The 16,072-nt window shown below is 34.9% G+C and overlaps 1 long non-coding RNA gene across 1 annotated transcript in view; it reads right to left on the bottom strand.

Moving 5' to 3' along the window:
• Positions 1–16,072, bottom strand: part of LOC143686574 (uncharacterized) — a 36,741-nt gene that overhangs the window by 1,769 nt on the left and 18,900 nt on the right. The window contains exon 2 of the long non-coding RNA XR_013177256.1: positions 8,941–9,122. This is a non-coding gene — a long non-coding RNA (uncharacterized LOC143686574). The remainder of the gene's footprint in view (positions 1–8,940; positions 9,123–16,072) is intronic.

The following is a 16,072-nucleotide window of genomic DNA, read 5'->3' as shown; positions in this document are numbered from 1 at the left end:
AGCATTATGTCAAAGGTATTACAGCCTTCGATAGTGCATTGTTTTTGGCTCACTTCGGCTACTGTGGGAAGTTGTACACAAGTCAGATCACATCCCATCAGTTTTAATAATATTTTGCTAAGTCACCAACATTTTCCATTCCAGATAAAAGGTTTATAAATCATAAGGATTAATGTTAAAACTCTTACATCATGAACTGTAAGTGAGCAAGAAGTCATAAATCAGTATCTGTTACTCTTTTAAAGGGAAATATTTTAGTAAGAAAGCACAGATTAGTGAGGTGTTGCTAAGGAAGATACTTGCATTTACTGATTTATAGAATTAAGATTAAAATTTTAGTTCGGGCAAAGTACTGACATTTACTTGAGACAAAACCATGGTTCCTAACTTTTCACTAATTCTCAACTGTTACTGTATGTAAATGTTTAATTTATTCATAACACTTTTCATTTTTTAATTAAAATTAATGTGTTGTACAAAGAACAATATGAACCAGATAGCCATGAAATGTTCATTCGTACTCCCTTCTTGCCGTACAGTATAATAAGAATAATGGTTGCATCAAATTCCATTTTTGTTATGTATCTATGAGGGAATTTTTCTATGGTTTTGTTTTTTAGTAAATTGAATGTCATTTCTTCAAAACCTTTGGTTAAATAATCAGATAAAGTAGCCTAACCAAAATGGTTTTAATCTCCCCTATTTTTTGTTCTCATGCACTGACACAGAAACTGCAAAAGAAAATAGTTCCTTATGGCAAAAAAATGAAAAGTCCTTAATTTTCTAGGTTTGTGTGATTATCTTAAGGAGACTAAGATAAAAGCCTTGATAGTAGGCCTTATTTGCTTGTATGCAAAGAGAAGTATACAGCCTATCTCCAAGATAAAGATATACTATAATAGCTATAATCAAAAATACTTGTGATTTAAAACAAGAGTATGCCTTTATGTACAAACAGATGCGTGCCAGAGAGAGTCAAAATTAAAGACAAATGAACAGAAAGCTTCAATTATCTATCTCCTTGGGGAGTACTTTCAAGAAAGGGTATAAGAAGAAATCTACTCAGAAGTGTCAATTCCCAAGAGAACGATTAAAGGAATATGTAGTGATTTTTAATCAAAGATCACATTCAGTATTTTATAAATAAAATAGCATATAGAAACCTTCTATAGAAAGCAACAAAAAAAATGAAACTACTTTAGATTAAGATTAAGAAAAACGGTCAAGTATTTCCCACAAACAAAAATATTTAGAAGTAATTTTTTCTTAGCCCAAGGAAAACAGCTATTAACAGATACCACGTTGAACTTTTGCGGAAAAAAATACCTGTCCTAAATGAACAAAAAGTAATATTGAACAGATTTTTTTGCAAGTTTATTATTCCACTTCAGAGTCCCACATTTACAAACTTATAACTTAGGAAAAATGGCACATAAATTTAAAAATAGCATTGTATCTTCAGCCAAGCTGATATGCTATTCTATTTTTTGAATCTCTGCTAATCATAGAATTTTCCATTCTATTTCTTTTTCTTGTTTTGTTTTCAGTCTTCCTCTCTCCCCAAGTTAAACACAAGCACATCTCAGAAAAAAATAGGGCCTGCAGCATGACTTCCCATGAGAACTCTAGATTTCAAAGTAAGATCTTCATTCTCTACAAGTAGAACTGCAGGAACTTTTGAACTGTAAGTTAATCACAAAAGCATATGGAATCCATTTATTAAGGCCCACATAGGAAAAGGGAAATAGTGGTTCCTCCACATGTTTACTAGCAACAAAAATGCAGTGAAAAGTGGTTATTAAGAGGTAGATAATTTAAAAAATGAAATGGTCAAAACTAGTAACTGCTGATGATATTCTTGCCAATTTTTTTACTTTTCTGAATGCAGACTTAGAGAGATGATTCATTAATATGATTCTTCTGAGTAGGTTTTTAATATTCTTTAAACTCAGTAAATGCCTTTATAGCCTATCATATTTCTATAAGATTTTGGAAATGTTATAGGTCAAATTCACTTCTTGAATAATATAACTCCTTATAGTAAGATAGAGATCATATATAGTTAATCTATTAGATGGGTGTCTAGAAGCACCACAAAATAGTGTTGCTAGAATCACTCCCTCTACTTGATGAGCATGGCGGGGAAAATAGGAATCAATTTACCTTTGTAGCCAAATGCTTTAGATTTATATGATTAAAATACCTGCTATTGTTACAAAGAAGACATGACTATATGGACGTACCAGTGAGCTTACAGTTAAAATTCTGTTTTCATTGATAGATGAATAAAATAGAGATCATGTATTTGTCATCTATCACAGATGGAGATGTCAATTTATGAGGTTTGTATTTGGAAACATTTGAAAATCAATATAGAGAAAATATTACATAGTAATACTATTTTTTTCAAAATGTAGCAAGGTAGTGGGGGATAATTCTAAAGAGTCCCTGATAATTTGGAAGGAAAAATAAACTTCCTGCCAAATAAGATGATGGATATTGTTAAATGCCATCTAATATCCTATTGTGTTTTTAGAATCGAAGCAAGAATTTTTCAATATTTCATACCTTTAAAGCTAAGACTAAGAATTTAAACAATTCTGTTCTAAGAATGGCTTTCATTATCTAAAATTAGAATTGATATGCATTGGTTTTTTGTTATTGTTCTTATTCACAAGTCTTTACATTCTTTCAGAATATGTTTACTCACAAGTCTTTATATTTTACTCTTATTCACAAGTCTTTACATACTCTAGGTGACCCATTCCTTCAGAATAGTGCCCATGACTAGCTAGAAGGAAAGGACTAATTTAATAAATTTGCCTACCTGCTGAAGATGATCCAAAGTAAAACAGTAAAATAAATTTTAAATTTCAAGGTGAGTGTATTTATTACTTGGATGTGACTGCAAATCTTTCTGCTACACAGAGATTGAATCTGTCTATAGCCAAGATGTCATTCACTTCTGTGATTATTCTTTGTATGTTAGGATACCCGCTGACTAATTTTTACTTAATTGCCACCAACAGCAGAACTGTAAATCATCAAATGAATAACTTCAAAATGCTTTCATTATATACTAATAATATTTAGCAATCTAGCTGCCACTAATAATATTCTTAACTTTAATTATGTCATATTTTCCATATCATTAGCAGTCATTATTTCTAACAAGGCTAATAATGTTTTTTGTTGGGAGGGCTGTGTATATTCCCAAATTCAGTCATCTCTGTCTCTTTCTGTGTTAATATCTGAAATTCCTTATGGTTAAGAACTGATGTTTCTCAAAGATTATCAGAGTCCTTTTTGATTTCCCATATATTTTATTGATTATGCTGTACATTTTCTTTAAATTTCATATTTATTTTGCAAAATACGTAAAACTGTTCCCTTTAAGAAAAAAAACTATCAAAGATAAGTATCAAAGATGGACTGTCATCATAAATCTAATTGTATCACTTGTGACCACACTGCAATTCAAGTCTTTCGAATACCTGCAGTTCATCTGTGTTTAGAAACAGAACCCAGTTCAACTGTTTATCCTTTTCTGCCCCAAGTTATCCAGCCAGCCCCACTCCGCCCCTTCTCCACCCCTCTTTTTGATCTTTTTCATCCCTAATAGACAATAGTTGAGTATCTTAAGCACATTACCAAAAGAGGGACTTTTTTTTTTAAGTAATAGGGAGAAAATCAAGTGGAAAATTAAAGAAGACGAAGAGAAATTACCCAGATAAAAGAAAACTGGAATTGTAAAGGAGGAGCAATATGAAGAAAGAATGAGTTTATTCATTTAACATAGATAAACATAATACAAGGGAAAAAGAGACAAAATAGGAACAGCAGGAAGCATGAAGACCAAATTTGACTGTAAATGATACCATAGCATAAATGAGGCAAAAAAAGAATAGGGACAAGTTAATTTATTTCAATATTCAGTGGACTAATATTCAATATTAGTTTTAATATAAGCTAATATTCGGTAAGCTAAAAATGTTATTGCTAAACAAATATAAAATACTCTTCAATATCCCCATATTTTGCAGAAACAAGTACCCTTTCACAATTCATATGCTAATCTAAAAGAGCAAGTTATATATGATGATAGTATTTAACTTATTTCTTAAATCAAAAAATGTAAATGATGCTTAAAATTTTAGATAAGATACAACTACCGTAGCCTATGTTTACGATTTCCTTATGTATTAGCTATACCTTCACATATGAACTCCGTTTGAGCTGGTTTGAAGCTTTTATGAACCCCATTAAAGGCCATGTTCTTCTAATCCATTCCTGTGGGAGCATATTGTGGGTAGGACCTTTTGGTAAGGTTGTTTCAATTGAGATGTGACCCAGCCCAATCAAGGTGAATTTTAATCCTGTCCTGGAATCCTTTATGAGGATAAAAAAGAGAAAAGAGAGTAACAGCCACAGAAATTGAAAGAGCCACTGAAGCCAGAACCAGATGAAACCTAGAGAGAAAGACCAGCAGATGCCAGCCAGGTGCCTTCCTATGTGTCAGAGTTGTCCCAGATACCAGCAGCCTTTCTTCAGAGAAGATATTCTTTTGTTGATGTCTTAATTTGGACAGTTTCATAGCTTTAGGATTATAATTTGTAGCTTAATAAATCCCCATTGTTAAAAGCCAGTATGTTTATGGCCTATTGCATTTTGGCAGCTTTATCAAATTGAAATAGAGTTTGGTACCAAGAAGTAGAGTGCTGAGATGCAAATACCAAAAATGCTGTGACAGCTTTATAAATGGATTAAGAGAAGATTCTGGAAGAATTGTAAGATGCTTCATAGAAAAGGCCGAGATTGCTTTGAAGAAACTGTTGGTAGAAATATGGACACTAAAGATATTTCTTATGAGGTTTTAGACAGAAATGATACATGTATCATGGCAAACTGGTGAAAAGATGATCATTGTTTTAAAGTGGCAGAGAATTTGGCAAAACTGAGCCCTAATGTCAGATGGAAAGTAGAATTTGAAAGTAACAAGCTGGAATATTTAGCTGAAAGATTCCAAATTAAATGTGGAAAATGCAGCCTGGCTTCTCCTTGCAGCTTGTAGTAAAATGTGAGAGGAAAGAAAGAAGCTGAGAACTGAACTCTTGGGTACAAAGAAACTAGGAATTGATAGTTAGGAAAATTCTGAGCTTTTGGAAAATGAATCCCTAAAGGGTAGTGCCCCACGTGAGGATATAATCAAACACGAAACCAGCCACCCATCTCAAGACAAAAAAGAACTTGTAGAAAGTCCTATTGTCTGGCAGTTGGTACTCCTGACTGCTGCATGTGGAACTGACAAGTTTATTACAGGATCTGTGTAAGTGGAACCACTGCCAATCTGGAGTAAATGGGACAAATTGAAGGAAAAGCAATGTCTAAGGCAGAACCGTGGGAGCTAATGCCTGAAACTTCAGGCCAGTGAAGTAACCCACCCAAGTATGTGGAGAAGGTGAGTTTGCCCTGGGGTTTGCAGAGGGTAGGCCTTCCTCCCCATTGTTCAGAAAGAGTGTTGCCACCCTAGGGTTCTCAGATGCCAGGGGAATTGAGGAGAGCTTGGCTGCCTGTTGTTCAGGAGCAATGCTTCTACCCTAGGTCTCCGAGAGCATGGAGCACATTCTCTAGGGATTGGGGAAAGCCTGGTAATGACTCCAATTTGGAAAGGGATGAGACTGCACCCCAGAGATGACAGAGAGTCCAGCTGCTACCCAAATGCTTGAAGATGGTGGAACAGAAAACATGGCTGTCTCCCTAATGTTTGCAGATGTGGGAACCCTCACCCCAGTGTTTGGAGAGAACAGGGCAGCTGTATAAGCTCTTGAAAAGGGTGAGACTACTACTCTCAAACCCCAAGGATAGAACATCATTTTATAGATAACTTTCAGACCTGGAAATCTGATGAAGTATGCCCTGCAGGTTTTTGGAACTGTTTGGGACCAGTGATCCTGGTTTTCCTTCCAATTTCTCCCTATGGAAATGGGAACATTTATCTTATGACTATCCTTTCCTTATATATTGGCAGCAGATAGCTTGTTCTAAGCTTCACAGGTGCACAGCGAGAGGGAAATTTCGCCTTAGGACAGATTTGATGACCGATTTCACCTGTACTGATTTTAATGAGACTTTATACTTAATACTGTTAATAAAATGATTTAAGGTTTTTGTGATATGTGATGGAATTAATGTATTTTGCATATGGAAAGAACATGCCTTTTGGGGGTCCAGAGGGTGGAGTGTGCTGGTTTGAAGCTGTTTTGTACTCCAGAAAAGGCCACGGTCTTTTAGTCTATTCCTGTGGGGACAAACCTATTGTGGGTGGGACCTTTTGACTAGGTTGTTTCAATTGAAATGCGACCCAACCCATTCAAGGTGGGTCTCAATCCTTTACTGGAGTCCTTTATGAAGATAAAAGAGAGAAACACCCACAGAAGATGAAAGAGCCACTGAAGCCAGAACCAGAAAGCAATGAAACCCGGAGAGAAGGATCAGCAGGCACTGACTGCGTGCCTTCCCATGTGACAGAGATGTCCTAGATGCCAGGAGCCTTTCTTCAGACAGGGTATCTGTTCTAGTTTGCTTGCTGCCAGAATGCCATATAATAGAAACAGAATGGCTTTTAAAAAGGGAAATTTAATAAGTTGCTAGTTTACAGTTCTATGGCTGTGAAATTGTCCAAATTAAAACAAATCTATAGAAATGTCCAATCTCAGGCATCCAGGGAAAGATACTGTGGTTCAAGATGGTGGATGACGTTCAGCATTTCTCTCTCAGCTGGAAGGGCACATGGCGAACATGGCTGCATCTACTAGCTTTCTCTCCAGGCCTCTTGCTTCGTGAGGCTCCCCAGGAAGCATTTTCCTTCTTCACATCCAAAGGTTGCTGGCTGGTGGATTCTGTGATTCTCTTGTCCCCTATTCTCTGTGGTTCTGTGGCTCTCTCCTCATTCTCAAAAAAGAACTCGCTCCAAAATGTCTCCTCTTTTATAGGATTTCAGTAAACTAATCAAGGCCCACATAGAATGGGTGGAGACGCATCTCCATCTAACCAAGTTTAATACCCACAATTGATCAAGTCAGATCTCCACAGAGATAACCTAATCAGCTTTCCAACCTATATACTGAATAAGGATTAGAAGAAACTTGGCTTTTCTAGGGTACATACATACTTTTAATCCAGCGCAGTATCCTCTTGATGATGCCTTAATTTATACATTTTCAGTGCCTTAGAATTGTGACTTGGTAACCTAACAAATCCCCATTGTTAAAAGCCAGTCCATTTATGAACATTGTATTTCAGCAGCTTTAGCAAACCAAAACGGTGAAAAACATCATAATCCATTTCATATAAAATATTGAATTACATATAGCAATATTTTATTGTAAACCACTCAACTTTAATGAACCTACATCTTTCCAATTACAGTCTTCAGAACCACTTCTTTCTCCCAATTCCTCTTTTCAGAAAAATTCATGAACAATAATAAGATGTAAACAGATTAAGAGGAAAGGACAACAATGATTTACTGCTTCTACAGCTTTTTTCACCCCTGAAAACTGTTCACATTTAGAAAATCTTCAGTATCAAATTAATATAGAAGAGTCCTGAACTAAGTCATGTGTTCCAGGCTCCTTCCCAGGTCTTACATTAATTTGCTATAAATTACTGAGAAAACTTGGTCTTATTCATCTCTAAGGCCTCCATCAAGTATTCCAATTCTTGACCCTAGATATTGTACTGACTGTTGAAATCATTAGAACTCCTCCCTAATACAGAAGAAGGTCCATGTACAGTATTATGTTAGAAAAGGCACAGGCATATCTAACTTCAAAACTTAGTTCTGTCATTTAGTAGCTGAGATATAGGCCCAGTTACCTGCCTTCCAGAGCCTCAGTTTCAAATTTTACAAAATAGGAAAGATCCCATGAAGATAAATGATATGGCATAATTTTCTTATTCATCCATAGCCCCAACCAAAGTCAGGGATGGTGTGGGATAACAAAACAGGGAGCCCTGCAAGGTGACAGATTGCTTTGTATTTATGGATTTAAGAGTTGAAAAGAAATCTATTTACTAAAAGTTATTGGAAGGAAGAGTAAACAGTTACCTGTAAAAACAATTAGTAATATACATTTAATGACTTCCATCATGCACACATGCTTTAAGGAAGTGACATTATTTTGTTCATCCTTTTGAAAGTCATATGTTGGTATACACGTTAAAGAGTGCACAATACAGCATCATACTAAAGATCAACAAAGGTGGATTGATTTAGAGAAAAGATTTGTAATGAAGAAAATATGGTTCAAGAATAAATAAATCATTTTTGAGGCTTAATTTTTGTCAGCAATAACTAATAGAGTTATTGGAAATAACTGGAGTTTTGTTTTTCAATTTTTTTCTTTTCCTAAAACAGCTTTATTGAAATGTCATTCATATACTCTGCAATTCACCCACTTATAGTGTACATTGCAATGACTTTCAACATTATAAGATTTTATAGGAAATTTTTCAATGTTACTTTAATTTTAAAAGATCATACATTACACAATTAAATTTGAATGACATTTGATGAGACCTGCAAGTGTTGGCTATGTAGACATGTACCAAGTATCAATTCAAGTTAACCTTACATTAGACAAATTTTAATGGCTTCGGTACTTAAGCCAAATTGACTTCTGGCGATCAGGGTTTTTCCACATATAAAACCTCAGCCTCTTTGTTTCACAAGGTCCACCTCAGGCAGTTACTCAGTAAGAAAACAAACAAAACTTGTGTTTAAATTTATATGAAAAAGAAATAGTCATTTTGACCCAGTAGGATTGATGCATATAAACACAAAATTATCACTTAGATGGCACATGCAACTATTTCTTTATCTGTATCATTTATGTATAAGTTATAGAGCTTATTTTATGTTGTCATCTTTTTACTTACACAATGAGAACAGTATTTATGATATTGAAAAATGTGAGGCTATAAATGGCACTTGCGTTCATCAGATATATCAACTCTGCTTGTACATTTAATCACTGGCTAGAACTATTTATTGCTTCATGTTCTGTTCTTCCATAAAAGCAATACCTCAGTAGGACACCTTCATACTACTGATTTTCCCCCTTTAAAAAGAGAAGAAAAATAAATATTTTATAGAAATAAAATATTTTCACCTTGAGCAAGTAAAGAAGAAACTTTAAAAAATGAATATAGGAATATCAGAAACAAAGATCAATAAAGTCTATAACTAAGTGCATTTCATTTTGAAGCATTTTATTAAAATCTTCAAATGTACAATATGTGAAGCTTTGTCATTTTATTTCTCAAATAAGACAACTGACTTTAGTGCTTTCTCTTAGGAAGGTGTGTGCATGTGCTTTTTCAATTTAGTAAAAATACTTTCTAAACACTATAATATTAAACCAAAATTATAGGTTGTCCCCAATTTATAAACATGTGCTATATCAGTATTTTGAAACACAGTATGCATCTGATCATAGAAAAAAACATGGATTATAATTAAGAACCTGAGCATACATTTGCTCTCCAACTTCAATTGCTTGATCTAAAATCACCACTTCTAAATACAAAGCCTAACAAACTCCAAATTTATTTTAATTAACAAACTTGGAAATATAAGTTGATTAATGTGGGTTGATGATCATTTAATTTCATTAATATTATCAAGAGTAATTTATCATATTTCATCAAGGAAAAAAAAGCCAAATTCTCTGTGTTCCACCATGTACAACAGAAACCCAAAGAACCTACAATATTGTCTTATGCAAACTAGAAATAAAGTTGTATGTCTTTATTCATTCTTTCATGCATTTATTCATTCAGTCAAATCCTTTGCTCATCTATTGATTTGTTATTAAGAGCTTGCTAGGAGCTAAACATTCTCATAGGAATCATGTGCTCCATAAATTTACATTTATTTCAACCTGACACCCTGAAATTTGTGTTAAAATGTCTTTATATGTTGCATATAAGTGTTTATATGAGACATCAACTTATTTTCCAGTCTTAGAAAGTTTGATGCCCTTTGTTAAAAGTAAGTTTTAAAATTCCAAACTTGTGTCCAAATTGCAGATTAAGAACCCCTGTAAATTACACTGCTGGTGGGAATGTAAAATGGGGTGGCTGCTTTGGAAAACGTTAAACATAGTTACCATGTGACTGAGAATTCCACTACTAGATATATACACAAGAGAAATGAAAACACATGTCTATGCAAAAACATGTAAATGAGTATTCATAGCAACATTATTCATGATATCCAAAAAGTGGAAACAACCCATAGTCCATTAACTGATGAATGGATAAAGAAAATGTGGTATATCCATACAGTAGAATATTATTTGGCAATGAAAAGGAATGAAGTACTGATACCAGTCTCAAAAGACCACATATTGTGTGATTCCGTATACATGCTCAGAATAGGCAAGTCCATAGAAAAAGGAAGTAGATTAGTGCTTGCCTAGAGCTGGACTGGCGTGCTGTGGGAACAGTGAGTTACTGTAAAGGGATACAGGGTTTCTTATTAGGGTGATGGCATGATCTAAAATTGATTTTGCTGATATTTGCACAACTTTGTGAATAAACTAAAAACCATTAAACTCTCAGTAAAGCTACTATATACATTTATATGTAATATATATATAAATATATGAAAAAGAAAAGAATCTGTAAATGGTTTATAAATTTCACCAAATGAAGAAAACCCTTACGCACAAAGATGTGAAAATGGCAGTTACTTGATTGCAAATGTTATAGACAATGACTTTATTCAAGTGTCTGGTCCACCGTAGACACTCAATAAATAGTTTAAGAAAGAAAGAAGACAAATAGGCAAACTGGTCAAAACACAAGAACAGTTCACCAAAATTTGGTATTGTATCTGCTTAAAGTTAACCTGGTATAACGGAACTTTTCTAATTTTCTTCCTATGAACCAAGGTGAAGGTGTAGAGATATGAGGCTTCCCCTAAGTAGTTTGGAAAAACTGTGCAGCACTAGGAAGATGAGACAGAGCCTGAACTGAGGTGCTGCTGGTAGGCATCATAATGACTGCAGAAGGCTACACTGTGAAGCTACAGTGCCATTCATCTATGATACTGGTTCTCAAACTTAAGCACACACCAGAAGTACCTGGAAGACCTGTTAAAACCCAAATTACTGGGCCCCAAGTTTCTGATTTAGTAGGTCTGGGTGGGGTCTGAAGATTTGCATGTCTAAAAAATTTGCAACTAATGCTGATTCTGTTGGTGGTGAACTACACATTAAAAACCACAGAAGGCAGTATGGAATTCATTCGGGGCAAATATTTCATTCTGAAATTAAATGATTAGAATGTTTTATTTAATTTACCATGAAAATAAAATCAGCAAGAACAATAATCGACAAGAAAAATGTGTTTTAAAAGAATATTTTATAGTTCCTACAATGTTTCTCAAATTGATTTTATGTGACATTGAGGGACTATTTCATTCTTTTTTACACTATTTCTAATAGAACTTAGCTTTGTTTGAGACAAAAAGCAAAAATAATCAAATTTATTTATTTTGCTTAAAAAATGGGAACTGGTTTTTTGGGCAGAAAAGCAATCTTCTTAAAAAAAAAAGCAATCAGAAAATAAAACGTGGTTATGAAAGTATAAATCATTCAATAGACAATATGCAGAATTGTAATTCAGCTTTTCTCTTCTTTCAAGTGCATGAATTGACCGAGGAAATCTACGTCATTTGGAGATCGATGCGTGTGTGTTTTACCTTGAGTATATCAATTAATGTGAAAAAACAAATAGACCCACTAATACTGAGACTGGCAGAGCAGAGGTGAATACATGGATTGGGTTAATATTAGGTTTTCTGATTTTCAATTAAAATTTTTAAAGCATAATGAATTTTGAAAACCACTTCAAAAGCCAAAATATAGCTAAAATATTTTACTTTATAAAGAATATTGTATTGCAGTTGTAAATATTTATTAATCCAATGTTACATTCAGGATTATCTTTTGTTATTGGACAAGCTGGTTCTTGGATTTAAATTAAAGCGTAAGTGGTATTATTAAACCACCTCAATAACATCAAGGAAACCAAACACCAGAAATGTTATGGCTACTTTGGCAACAATTTACCAATCTGAATAAGTTAATTCTCGTCCTAATAATGAAGTGGTATCACCCAAATAATTTGGTTCTATTATACCACTTTTATATAAAACAATAATACTGTTGTGAATAGTGATTTTATGTATCTAGATATGTAGAGATAGAGATGCTTTTATAATTGTTCTTTAATACAAAAATAGTTCCAATCGTAGTTTGACAAATTGTAAAACCTGATTATATTCATTCATAGCTTAATATTTAAAAAATCCTTAAAAATAAAAATTTAGGATCATGCTAAATTATGTCCAACAAACTGTTTTTGTCTGGTTGTTACTTTCAGCAGAATAGTCAAAAGAATAGGCATTTCTGTACCTAAATCATGAACAATTTTTGTACTGATTACAGTATTCTCAGAACTAATTACTTATGTACTCATGCTATGAGATGAATAATTGTTGCTATTTTAATAAGGGATAGATAAACCCACTCTAAAGTTAATTTTTAATTTTATAATATTTAGGTATTTTACTGATTATTTAATCTTTCTGATATTTTTTCTGTGTTAGGTAGGTTAACATTGGTTTATGTGAGAAAATAAAGCCTTAAAATTAGTGGCTTAATACAGAAGAAAGTTATTTTTTGCTCACTTAGTAGTCCAATGTAGACTTTTTTGTCACCAACGAGATTTTTCCTAGTGGTAATTAAAGGAACCAGGCTCTTTCCTTCCTTTGAGTCTTCTCTTCCCTTCAATAGCCCTTTGCACCCAGGCCAAAGGATAAAGGGAAATTGGACAAGGAATATCCATATAATGGTTATGTTCAGGTGTCAGCTTGGCCAGGTGATGATTTCCAGTTGTCTGGTCAAGCAAGCACTAGCCTAGCCATTACTGCAAGTACCTTTCATGACAGGTTAATAAACCAAAAGTCTAGTTTATTAAACCATCAGTCAGTTGATTGCATCTGTGTCTGATTACAAATACAACCTGCTAAGGGTATATCTCCCACAAACAGAGAATTAAATCAGCTGGATTTAAACCAATCAATTGGAGACTTTTACAGGAGAAGAGAGAATTTTCACTGTTTCTTCAGCCAGACAGCCTCTCCTGTGGAGTTCATTGAGGACCTTCATCAGACTTGCCAGCCTTGCAGCCTACCCTGTGGATTTTTGACTCCTGCATCCCCACTGTTGTGCGGATTCTATAATGAATGCCCTGAGGTAATTGGTTTGAAAGATACTTTTATAAATCTCATCTTTACAGATATCTCCTGTTGATTCTGTTTCTCTAGAGTACCCTGACTAATACAGTTTGGTACTGGGAGTGGTTATTGAGAATAAGAATCTTAAAAATGAGTTTTTATAATTCATTTTCTACTCTGAATAAACTCATATGCCCTAATGGCTCTATTTCCAATAAACAAGATGGCGCTGACAGTCCATAGCATGAGTTTGACAGTAGAGATAATGCAAAATATCACCATTTGATTCTCCTAATCATACTCTTATATGAGGCAAAGCTCTGAGTGATAGTGCTTTTGACACCTTAAAAGAGTTGTATTTAGTTAAGAGGTGTAATGATGTTGACTGCTTGTTCTTAGATATGTTGGATACAATTATGAGAGAGAGGGATGAGCTCAAGGCTTCAAATTTGCAACTTAAATGCCACATGAAAGATGTAAATATTTCTATGTGTGCCCTGAAAGAAAATCTTATTTCCTATGGTTGCACACTCTCAAGTTTTCTGAAAACTAGACCCAGAGTCTCATTGTGTGAGTAGCAAATTTAAAAATAATTAAATTTTCAACTTCTGCTATTAAAGTAAGGACTTTTGTTGGAAAAGAATGGGATCTTGAAACTTGGAATAGGGACATATGGGTTGATAATGATGGCCTAGGGACATAGAAACCCTGGATTCTGCTGAGTCTTTGCTAGATAAACCTGTAAGCGTCTGTCCTGAGGAAACAGCCACCCAATCACCAACTTATGCTTAGAAGACAACAATGGAACCACCAACCTGCCCTGGAGAAACAGTTTTCTGACCCCCCAGCCTATGTTGAAGAAACAGCTTCCTAGCCTCCAGTCTGCTCTGAGGAGTATGCCATCCAACCTCCACCTAAGGAGATTAACTGCATGAGTTTTCCAATTTATATAGACAGAAATCAGAGTAATATGTGTGGGGACAGATATTAAGGGTGTAGATTAATGGTGACAGGAATTTAAAGTTGGATCAGGCCGAATATGTTGATATGGGCTCACTAAGCAGAGATTCTGCATTCAGTGTTATAGCTCAAAGAGTTTAGAAAGGGCATTAACAGTTTGTTTGCATGGTTGACTGAAATGTGGATCATAAAATGAACTACATTACCTGAGGTCAATATGCCAGAATTGCCTTGGTATAATGTAGAAGAAGGGATCTAAAGGCTTAGAGACATTTGAATGTTAGAGTGGATTTCTCATGGAAGGTCTGCTCACATACCTCAGGAATGTCCAGAGAAGAAACCCTTTACCAGGACTTTGAGGAAGAAATTTGAGACTAGACCCATCATCCCTGAAGAACTCTGTTGTCAGCCTTCTCTGTAAGTCAGATATTTCTTTGGGAACTGCCGTCTGTGAGCCAGAATCCTTAAGCACAGTGGGAATGATCAGATCCCAAGTTATTAGAACTCACATGGCAACAGTTAATTGCCATAGACAAGGTGGGCATGGCCACCATAATGGGCAACATACTCAAAGCAATAGTCAAAATAATTTGATTTAGAGAGACAAATTTACAGAGGTGGGGGCTGGTAGATCAAAGGATATCTAGAAGCAAAATAAGCAGGCAGTCAACTAAGTTCTTTTTTGAGTATGTAAGCAAAAGAGTTCTACGTCAAGTGAACAAAGTAGAAATAAATACTACGTCAAGTAAAAAAATTTTAGCTTGAATTGTAAAAATAGAGAGTCATGGCCCCTTAATCAATTCCCAGACTTCAGACAATTTACAGATCCAGAGCCCTTCTAATGAGGGGAAAGCCAGTGTGCTGGTTTGAAAGGATGTATGTACCCTAAAACGCCATGTTTTAATCTTAATCCCATTTTGTAAAGGCAGTTGTTTCTTCTCATCTCTATTCAGTATGGTGTGTTTGAAACTGTAATTAGATCATCTCACTGGAGGTGTGATTTAATCAAGAGTGGTTGTTAAACAGGATGAGGTGGAGGCGTGTCTCCACCCATTTGGATGGGTCTTGATTAGTTTACTGGAATCCTATAAAAGAGGAAACATTTTGAAGAAAGCGAGAGATTTCTGAGACAGCAGAGAATGACATAGCCACGAGAAGCAGAAGGTCTACCAGCCAGCAACCTGTGGAGATGAAGAAGGAAAATGCCTCCTGGGAAGCTTCATGAAACAGGAAACCAGGAGAGAAGGCTAGCAGATGACGCTGTGTTTGTCACATACCTTTCCAGATGAGTGAGAAACTGTGACTGTGTTCGCCATGTGCCTTCTTAGTTGAGAGAGAAACCCTGAACTTCATCGGCCTTCTTAAATCAAGGTATCTTTCCCTGAATGCCTTAGATTGGACATTTCTATAGACTTGCTTTAATTGGGACATTTCCATGGCCTAAAAACTGTTAACTTTCAACTTATTAAACTCCCCTTTTTAAAAGCCATTCTGTTTCTGGTTTATTACTTTCCAGCACCTAGCAAGCTAAAACAGCCAGGTATCCTTGGAGAAGAGTTACACTGCCCAAAATTTACACTGTTAACCTTTCTCTGAGTCTTCACCAAGGAGACTTATGTCCTTTAACCAAGGTAATCGTGCATTGGGAAAGGGAAATGATATTTCATAGATTACTAGATCCTGGCTCAAAAGTGACACTTATTCTAGGAGACTCAATATGTCACTCTGGTTCACCAGTCAGAGTAGGGGATTATGGAGGTGAGGTGATTGATGGAAGTTTAGCTCAGGTCCATCTCACAGTGT

This window comes from Tamandua tetradactyla, chromosome 1 (assembly GCF_023851605.1).
Source record: "Tamandua tetradactyla isolate mTamTet1 chromosome 1, mTamTet1.pri, whole genome shotgun sequence".
NCBI classification, from domain to species: domain Eukaryota; kingdom Metazoa; phylum Chordata; class Mammalia; order Pilosa; family Myrmecophagidae; genus Tamandua; species Tamandua tetradactyla.
The sequence above is the reverse complement of the archived record's forward strand: the minus strand, read 5'-3'. Positions and strand labels throughout refer to the sequence as shown.